Genomic DNA, 10,036 nt, shown 5'->3' on the forward strand with positions numbered 1-10,036 from the left:
GGAGCCATGTAAATACCATCAGCAGCACCATGCAGATCCGCAACATCATCTTGCCCACCTCCGCCATTTTCAGGATGGAAATTGCTGTCGTCCCCATCATCATAGCCAAAGAGGCCATCATCATCTTCGTCTCCCTCGTCTTCACTACCCTTGTTCGTCTCTTCTCTAACCTTGTCCGTTGTTGGCTTCCTTTCGACCGTGTCATCGTTCCTGGCAGTGATACCGTCACCACTGATCCCAGAAGCGACCTCCCCGGACACAACACCTGCAAATCTGATGAGACTCTTCCTGTCCAGCCAGCGGCGCCGTATCGGCTCACCGTCCACGCCTCTGCTACCACTAACTTCCACTGCAACTGCTCGTCGTTTGTAGCAATGTCCCAGCTGGTAGACGAGCCAGATGCCCACGGCTACCAGCAGAACGACCTGGAGGCAGTGCCCTGGCCTCAACCTCTTGCCCCCGTGGTTCCTGCTGGATGATTGCTTCCACATGGTGACTGATGAGGTGAATCCCAGCAGGTGGTAGTCGTAGACTTCTGTAAAACACTGAAGAGTGAACAATTAAATTGCTGACTGAACACGGGCTCCGGAATTCAGCATTAGAAATGGAAGGAACTCGTCTACTTGGTAACATGTAGCAAGAAATCTGAACAAAAGCTACCTGAATCGTTGCCGTGAAAGGAGGAGAAAACGCAACAGAAGCTCGAACCACTCCTTTTTTTCTTCGCATGAGCACTGCAACCTGCAAGCCGAGAGAGCCTGAGACTGTAAGCAAAGCTTCAAGGTGAATTGAACGGCACCATGAATGGATGAATGAATGGCTTGGGGGAAGCAAGTACCAGACATATGTATTGCATGAGCAGTAAGTAGAGATCAGGCGGTGATAGTAAAAGCAGCATTACTTCATGATGTACCGTGCTTGCCCTAGCTTATTAACCAGTACAGGGAGTCAAGATCGCGAGGTGTCACTTCAGGTCAGAGCCAAGGTTGTTGGGCGGAAATGCAGCGGCTCGGGTCAAACGCATCACGGGGTCTCCAAAAGCTAGCGCCCGGTGAGATCAAAAGGGTGACGGCCTGATGGGCTTTTTTTGTGTGACGTGGGCTTGGTCAAAGCGGCAGCAGCTAGCGTGGCGCTGCAGCATGAACTTGGGGCCTGCCCCCTCTCGACTGTGGTTGACTTGTGACTCCAGTGAATCAATCGACGCTCTCGTCTTTTGTGGCCTGGTAATGCAGAAGTTGTGCACTGGCTCCAGCTTCTCCTACATGAGCGTTTTGTGGTCTTTTGGGTGGAGCACTCTTCGGCCTCGAACTAGAATCACCTTTCTTTCTCAATTCAGGCCGATTAGTTTGTGCAATGATTGCATCCAAAGTTTTGGCAAATTGTTTGAAGAAGATTCTCCCTGAGATAGTGTCAGAAGAGCAGGCGGAGCAGGCGGCGTTTATCCCAGGATGCCTCATCACAGATTGTTATTATTGCTTACGAATGTTTGCATTTCATGAAGAATAATAGAAGCAAGAAGAATTCCCATTGTGCTCTCAAGTTTTGATATGACAAAGGCGTATGTCCGTCTTGAGTGGGACTATCTAGAAGCAATTATAAAAAAAGTTAGGATTTGCTCCGAGATTTGTTGATACGATAATGAGGGGAATACGATCTGTATCTTTCTCGGCTCTCTTGAATGGAGCTCGCACTCGCTCCTTTAAACCATCAAAAGGCATACGATAAGGGGATCCTATAGCACCCTATCTCTTCCTTCTAGCAAGTCATGTATGCTATTGGGAAGTTTGGAGGGGATATGATCAAGCCACACGGGGTCAGGTAGTGGGGTGGACCTTGTGAGGAGATACTCGAGGGGCGTAGGTGGTGACATCGATGGTGAACAAGGTGTGCCACTTGGGAAACATGGAAACCTTGAAGTCGAGGATGACATGGACGATGGAGCGGATGTTCTGGATAGCGGTGGCCTGAGCCCGGAGGTAGGCGTCAGGGTGAACCTCAGCGGTCTCGGATGGCGCCATGGGGGATAGGGAGGAGACCATCATCTAGGGTTAGGCCGATGGCTAGGGTTTGACGGGGAGGGGTCGGTGGCTAGGGTGGAAGAGGGGCGGAAGCATTAGGACCGAATGTAGTCTGATACCATAAATGTTTTATGGAATTTGCCACACTACGGCCCTTTCCATTGCTTGTTATTATATAGATAAATATTACAATCCTAACCATAAACCCATGAGATCACAATTTTATAGACTCTCCGCTGTTTAAAGACTCTCACATGCCTATACACACGAGCTCGACAAGGCCATGCAGGGGCAGTCTCAGGCGCAATCGAAAAGACAGAGGTAGTTGAATGATGTCAGTTTATTTATTTATATTGTGAACTATGTTGTTCATTGGTTGGAGTACATTGAGTGTGAATTATGTTGTTTATTTATTTAGATGTACACTACATAAATTTATTTGATTGCAACATTATTGTTTTCCATTCATATGAGCCAATTGGGTGGAATAAGGGCATCACCTATGCCCAACGCAAACGTACCGTGGTTGTCCATTTTGCTCCGCGCGGATAGGAGGATAAGGAAATCTCAACCCAACCACTTGATGCAAATGAACTGACGTGTTTGTGACGACCCATCGTCGAACTTTGGCCACGGGGTCTTCCGTCGGTAGGGACGAAGATGTAATCTATTTTCTCTCTTTTCCACTGGGGTCATGCTTTATAAATTAATATAAGTTAACACTTATTAGTGAATGGGGTCAGCTGACACCATTTCCTATAAGGGAGCTATGTCCTTGTCCTTCGCAGGTGGAAGCGGGCGATGTGGCTCGATCCAAAGTACGACGCCGATAGAGGCTACTATTTTGTGAGGAGCGAGAGGCGGCGTTGAACCGTTTCGATGGCGAGCACACACCACCGGGGAAAAACATAGCAGAGTGGATCGTGTTCTGAACAAGCCTCTGTTGCACTGTCAAGGACATCATCGAGAACGCCTGTAAAGTAGCCAACCTTTTTTTTTTTGAGGATAACCTACCATTTTGTTGGTTACAGGACTGGCATTGCCACCCTGGACTTCAATAAGGAAGAGCAGGGGCTGCCGGTGGCATCTGGCGGCATGGGCTCCTAGCCCAGGCGACGAAGCTTCTGACAAGGAAGGTTTCAGTTCGGTGAATGAGAATGATGTTCTTCCTGATCATGTCTATCTAAATGTATAATGTTTTCCATCCCAAAATATAAAGATGAAATACCCAAACAGCAGGTAGAGCAGAGGCGCTTAATTAATCCAGAAAAAAACGTGCTTAACTACCCACACAGTACAACACATGTGCAGAGCATACACGCATTGCCATGTACACGACTGCGTAGGCAGCATCGATCGGCATTGGTAACAACACGGACGTACAGTGTACAGACCAGCCCATACTGCGTACATAATATAGGTACGGTCCTTGCGTCCTTGGCGCGAGGCCGGAGCCGATCGAGGACCACGCGATTAATCCTCGTCGATCGACAGCGGCGCTCAGCTCCGTCTCGTACGCACGTACTGTACGTGCAACGTGCCGCTCCTGGCAGGAACAGCCAGGCTCGACAACAAACAACGGCTTATCCTCACCGATCCACGCTGTAACGTAGTACGAATCCTACTGTATACTGTGCACCGATCGACGAGGCGACGACGCAGATCGGTGGCGGTGACCACCGACGTTCCCGTCAGGCGGCAGCGGTGCACTGCAGTGCAGGCTCCGCCAGATTCTTCAGGGAAATCTCCGTCCTTCCCGCTAATTCTTCTCTCTTGTTGCCACCGCCAGCAGGTAACGTACTTTTCACACAGAGAAGCGTGAGCTGTCGTGAAACAGATCTATGACTAACTTGTGGCGGCTTTTGGATCGATGCTGGGCAGCCGAAGCAAGCAGACGTCCAGCTTCATGTTTCCTGCGTTGTATATCTTGCTTGCAGCGTTTTCTCCGTGATCAGATCACATCGTCAAAACACGGCGTCAGCCAGCTAGTGGAGTAGTGGTACTGGTACGCCGAGACGCTTCTCCTCTCCCGCTGCCGTACGTAATCAAGCGTTTCAGCAACTACCAACGTAGTACCTACACCCGCCACATGACAGGAGGCACCCATTTAAGTTATATGGTGCACCCGAGAACATATCTAGTGATACCATTATAGCACTCTTTAAATTTTAAATTTTAAATGTCAAAAAAATCAAAACCAAAATTTTGGGTGTTCACAAGATGTGTGTCAACATGCCCTGTAACTTTCATAACCAAATTCAAAATACCCTAAGAGAAACAAAAATGAGAAATCAAGCATGAATAGTGTCACATAAAGACAAAAACACAAAATGCCACTATTCACATAGCATCTGTCTTTTTTTTTTGTTTCTCACGGTGTATTTTAAATTTGGATGTGAAAAATATAGAGAACGTAAACACACATCTTGCCAACAACCACAAATTTGTTTCGAATTTTTTTGACACTTACAATTAAATTTTATGAAGTGGTATCATGGTATCATGTGAGGTGTGGTATCACTAGATATTTTCCCCCAAGTCAAGGAATGGCTAGGGCTATACTTCATCGACCTACATCAATGGTCAACTAAGATGCTTGAGCAATGGTGGCTTCTCATGACCGACCCCTCCCACAAACTGAAAAGTCATCGCTCCCATCGCGTCCTTCTCACCTCGTGGGAAATTTGGAATGAAAGAAATGCTAGAGTATTTCGAAATAAGCAAATGCGTACAATCGGTGATCCTATCGAACATTAAGAGGGAGTTGAAGCTTTGGGTAGCCGCGAGTGCCAAATATGTGAGTGTTTTGATGTCGGGAGAGTAATCCGGTTGTAATATCTTGTTTACTTTCTTGTAAAACTTCTTTTTAATCTTCCCTTTCTTAATAGATGACCCCATTTTGCTGCTCCCACAATGTGCCACGTCACCAGCTAAAAATTTACACCGTACTCTCCACACTCACACCCGATGCGGCAGACGAACGACACGCCCCTCATCGCGAGGCGCGTACGCGGACGACCGGATGTGCTCGCCGGATTCGGATCGGGGCGGACGCAGGGACCGGATGTACCCGATGGCCCAAGGCGCGTAGACCAAATGCCCATGCTGGCCGGCGCCGATGCACAATGGGCCGACAACGGCCCATGAACTCGGCCGATGCGGTTCCTCCACATGTTCAGCTTTTCTACCTCTTAATTGATTTGTAACCGATCCCTCAAACCAATCAATCTCACATTATCCTTTTTAATGGTTAGCTGCAGTTAGATCGCAACGTTTTCCGTCGCACTATTTTTATTCTCCCCACTATCCATGTCCGAACAAATTCCCTGCATACCCCGAGAGACCTTAAATACCTCCGCTCCTAGCACGTCTCCAAGACACGATCGCTTCTCAATGCTCAGCCGCAAGATTCCCAAAACGTCGTTCTGCAGGTTGTAGCGCTGCCCCTGCGTTTGAGAGTCCGGCCGTCTATATCCGCGTCACCATCGCCAGCTATGCTGACCCATCGGATGACGGATCCCTGCCGCCCCCAAGAGACTCATAACCAGCGTTGCCTTTTCTAGCTGCAAGCAGGTGAAGTACACTAGGTCAGAATAAAAGCTTTGTTCACTCTTCGCCTATCCAGTCAAGTTCTTCTTCTTCCAAATTCCAGTTTCATCATGCCATCATGGTGTCTGTGCGCGATGTGCTTTCTAATGATGTTGAGGCTCCATGTAAATATTTGATTCGTACAAATGAGCTTTTCTTTTATTTTCAATGTTGATGCCACATGTGCCCAAAGCATACATGTGATTCTGGTGCTTTGATGTTTATAACCAGTCACCACGAGCAGGTAATTCAGTTAAACAATGTTTCTGACCATTCGGTACAACACGCGCGAGCTCGTGGCCTCGTGGGTTTATGTGATGCATGTATTATCAACCTGCTATGTTGTAAGTACGATCAAGCACCCTTTCCCGCTTACTCGCTTTTATTCTCTCGTAATTTCGAGCCCCTAATTTCTGAAGATATACGTGTCACAACCCTTCGGGAAATACAGTTAAACAATGTTGTGCTATTTGAGATGTTTTCTTATAGCTTTCCACTTCTTAATATTTCTCAATAATATAAAAATGAGTACTTAATTAGGCAGGAAGAAACATGACATGACGAAGAGTATCGTTCCTGTTCCGGCTCGAAAAAGATGTCAGACTACCTTGCAACTACTGTTTCTACTGTTCCTGTTCAGGTGTGATTAAATAGAGCAGATCAATCAAATACTATAGATGTGTACCTCGAACCAAACTGTCCAAGCCAATTGCAGGTATTGGCTCCCAATAGTAAGGTGAACTATCATATAACCCAAAATCAGCATGACGATGTCTTTATTTTAGGCAATAGATATGTTCTTCATTACAGGGGATGAAGAGTATCAACATGAATGCCTCCTACTGACATTCATATGGTATTTACCAGCTTACTCTAATGAGATACAATATAGCCTTCATTTGTTTGGCAATGCAGATTCTTTTTATTTTGAAATGGCAATGCTGATATTGGTGATTCGTGATTCATGCACACATATGTTTAACGATACCCTATCTAAAGGTAGCAATACTCGAATATTTAGAGATTATTTGGTAGTCCACCTTACTTTGGAGTTTTACCTATTGAAATATAGCTATAGCAGTAAACAATAAACGAAATAACTCGATATTTTGGTTCTTATATATGTTTACTCAATGGTTATTTCTCAACAAATTTTCCGCCGCAACGCGCGGGGTATCATCTAGTTAATAAAATGAGGCAAAACTTTTGCCTCCGTTTCAAAGAATTCATTGCGAACCCGCTTCCTGGAGAATGAAAATCGCTAGTTTGGTTGGCCCGGATTCTCGCATTGTGAGGTACCATGAACCTCAAACCAGCCTCAAGCCAACCTATGGAGGAACGTCCAACATAAAAGTTTTCACTTAGCCAGGTGCTAGCTTAGTGATGGTAGGATTCAAAAATCTGACTCCACGGGTTGGGACGAAATGTAGCCTCATCACCCTCAAACTTGATCACCACGAGTGGGTGAAAAAATCCATTCTCAATTTTCTCCCAGACGGTGACGACGTTTTTGATCTGCAGCACATGTTGCTTCAACTTTGAAGATCTTTGGCACCGGCTCCATCACCCTCTCGTCTCCGGCACCTGTAGCGGTGGGGCCCACAGATCTATGGCACCGGCTTGCCCATCTCGTCTCCATCACCCACTTTTCCTCGTTGTCTCCGGCTCCTGCAGGCGTCGACATTTTCAACCATGGTTGTAAGCACCTATAACCCACCTCCACCATCATATTCTTAGCTCGTTATGCAGTTACTTACGCAACATCAATTTAATTAGGATCACCCGATAAAGATCATAGTGTTATGTGTGGATTTTGAAGCGGTTGCTCGACATCAAACATTATCGCGGAAGGTGTTTCAGACATGCCCACATATATCCGAACCCATATGGTCACACGCTTAAAGGTTTAGTGACATTTAGGAACCTGAGTTTGATAACCCACAAGTATAGGAGATCGCAACAGTCTTCGAGGGAAGTAAAACCCAAATTTATTGATTCGACACAAGGGGAGACAAAGAATACTTATAAGCCTTAACAACTGAGTTGTCAATTCAGCTGCACCTGAAAAAGCACTAGTAACAGGGATGATGTGAAAGCAGCAGTAATATGAGAGCAATAGTAACAGTAACACAGCAGCAGTAGCAGTAACGCAGAGGCAATGGCACCAGAAAATAGTTGATACTACTTCTAATGGCATATAGCACTGAGTGAGTATTTGATGATGAAAGATGGACCGGGGTTCCCACCTATCTCCACTAGTGGTAACTCTCCAATAACAAGTGTTGGGTGAACAAATTACAGTTGGGCAATTGACATAATTATTATAGCATTAACACAGAACATCCAGTTTATTAATCATGTAGGCATGTTTTCCATATATAGTCATACATGCTCGCAATGAGAAACTTGCATAACATCTTTTGTCCTACCAGCCGGTGGCAGCCGGGCCTCAAGGGAATCTACTGGTAATTAAGGTACTCCTTTTAATAGAGCACTGATGGCGTGTAACTCACACGTTCGTTGGGAACCCCAAGAGGAAGGTATGATGCGCACAGCAGCAAGTTTTCCCTCAGAAAGAAACCAAGGTTTATCGAACCAGGAGGAGCCAAGAAGCACGTTGAAGGTTGATGGCGGCGGGATGTAGTGCGGCGCAACACCAGAGATTCCTGCGCCAACGTGGAACATGCACAACACAACCAAAGTACTTTGCCCCAACGAAACAGCGAGGTTGTCAATCTCACCGGCTTGCTGTAACAAAGGATTAGATGTATAGTGTGGATGATGATTGTTTGCAAAGAACAATAAAGAACAATAGCAGCAGATTTGTATTTCAGATGTAAAGAATGGACCGGGGTCCACAGTTCACTAGAGGTGTCTCTCCCATAAGATAAATAGCATGTTGGGTGAACAAATTACAGTCGGGCAATTGACAAATAGAGAGGGCATAACAATGCACATACATGATATGATGAATATTGTGAGATTTAATTGGGCATTACGACAAAGTACATAGACCGCTATCCGAGCATGCATCTATGCCTAAGAAGTCCACCTTCAGAGTTATCATCCGAACCCCTTCCAGTATTAAGTTGTAAAACAACGTACAATTGCATTAAGTATGGTGCGTAATGTAATCAATAACTACATCCTCGGACATAGCATCAATGTTTTATCCCTAGTGGCAACAAGCACATCCACAACCTTAGAACTTTCGTCACTCGTCCCGGATTTAATGGAGGCATGAACCCACTATCGAGCATAAATACTCCCTCTTGGAGTTAAGAGCAAAAACTTGGCCGAGCCTCTACTAATAACGGAGAGCATGCAAGATCATAAACAACACATAGGTAATAGATTGATAATCAAAATAACATAGTATTCTCTATCCATCGGATCCCGACAAACACAACATATAGAATTACGGATAGATGATCTTGATCATGTTAGGCAGCTCACAAGATCCGACAATGAAGCACATGAGGAGAAGACAACCATCTTGCTACTGCTATGGACCCATAGTCCAGGGGTGAACTACTCACTCATCACTCCGGAGGCGACCATGGCGGTGAAGAGTCCTCCGGGAGATGATTCCCCTCTCCGGCAGGGTGCCGGAGGTGATCTCCAAATCCCCCGAGATGGGATTGGCGGCGGCGGCGTCTCGCAAGGTTTTCCGTATCGTGGCTCTCGGTCCCGGGGGTTTCGCGACGGAGGCTTTAAGTAGGCGGAAGGGCAACGCAGGGGGCCACACGAGGGCCCCACACGCCAGTGGCCGCGCGGCCAAGACTCGGGCCGCGCCGCCCTACCGTGGCGGCGCCTCGTGGCCCCACTTCCTTTCCCCTCGGTCTTCTGGAAGCTTCGTGCAAAAATAGGACCCTGGGCATTGATTTCGTCCAATTCCGAGAATATTTCTTTACTAGGATTTCTGAAACCAAAAACAGCAGAAAACAGCAACTGGCTCTTCGGCATCTCGTTAATAGGTTAGTGCCGTAAAATGCATAAATACAACATATAATGTGTATAAAACATGTAGATATCATCAATAATGTGGCATGGAACATAAGAAATTATCGATACGTCGGAGACGTATCAGCATCCCCAAGCTTTGTTCTCGCTCGTCCCGAGCGAGTAAATGATAACACAGATAATTTCTGGAGTGACATGCCATCATAACCTTGATCATACTATTGTAAACATATGTAATGAATGCAGCGATCAAAACAATGGTAATGACATGAGTAAACAGATGAATCATAAAGCAAAGACTTTTCATGAATAGTACTTAAAGACAAGCATCAATAAGTCTTGCATAAGAGTTAACTCGTAAAGCAATAAATCAAAGTAAAGGTATTGAAGCAACACAAAGGAAGATTAAGTTTCAGCGGTTGCTTTCAACTTGTAACATGTATATCTCATGGATAATTGTCAACATA

The sequence above is a fragment of the Lolium rigidum genome, chromosome 3, assembly GCF_022539505.1.
Source record: "Lolium rigidum isolate FL_2022 chromosome 3, APGP_CSIRO_Lrig_0.1, whole genome shotgun sequence".
Lineage (NCBI taxonomy): Eukaryota > Viridiplantae > Streptophyta > Magnoliopsida > Poales > Poaceae > Lolium > Lolium rigidum.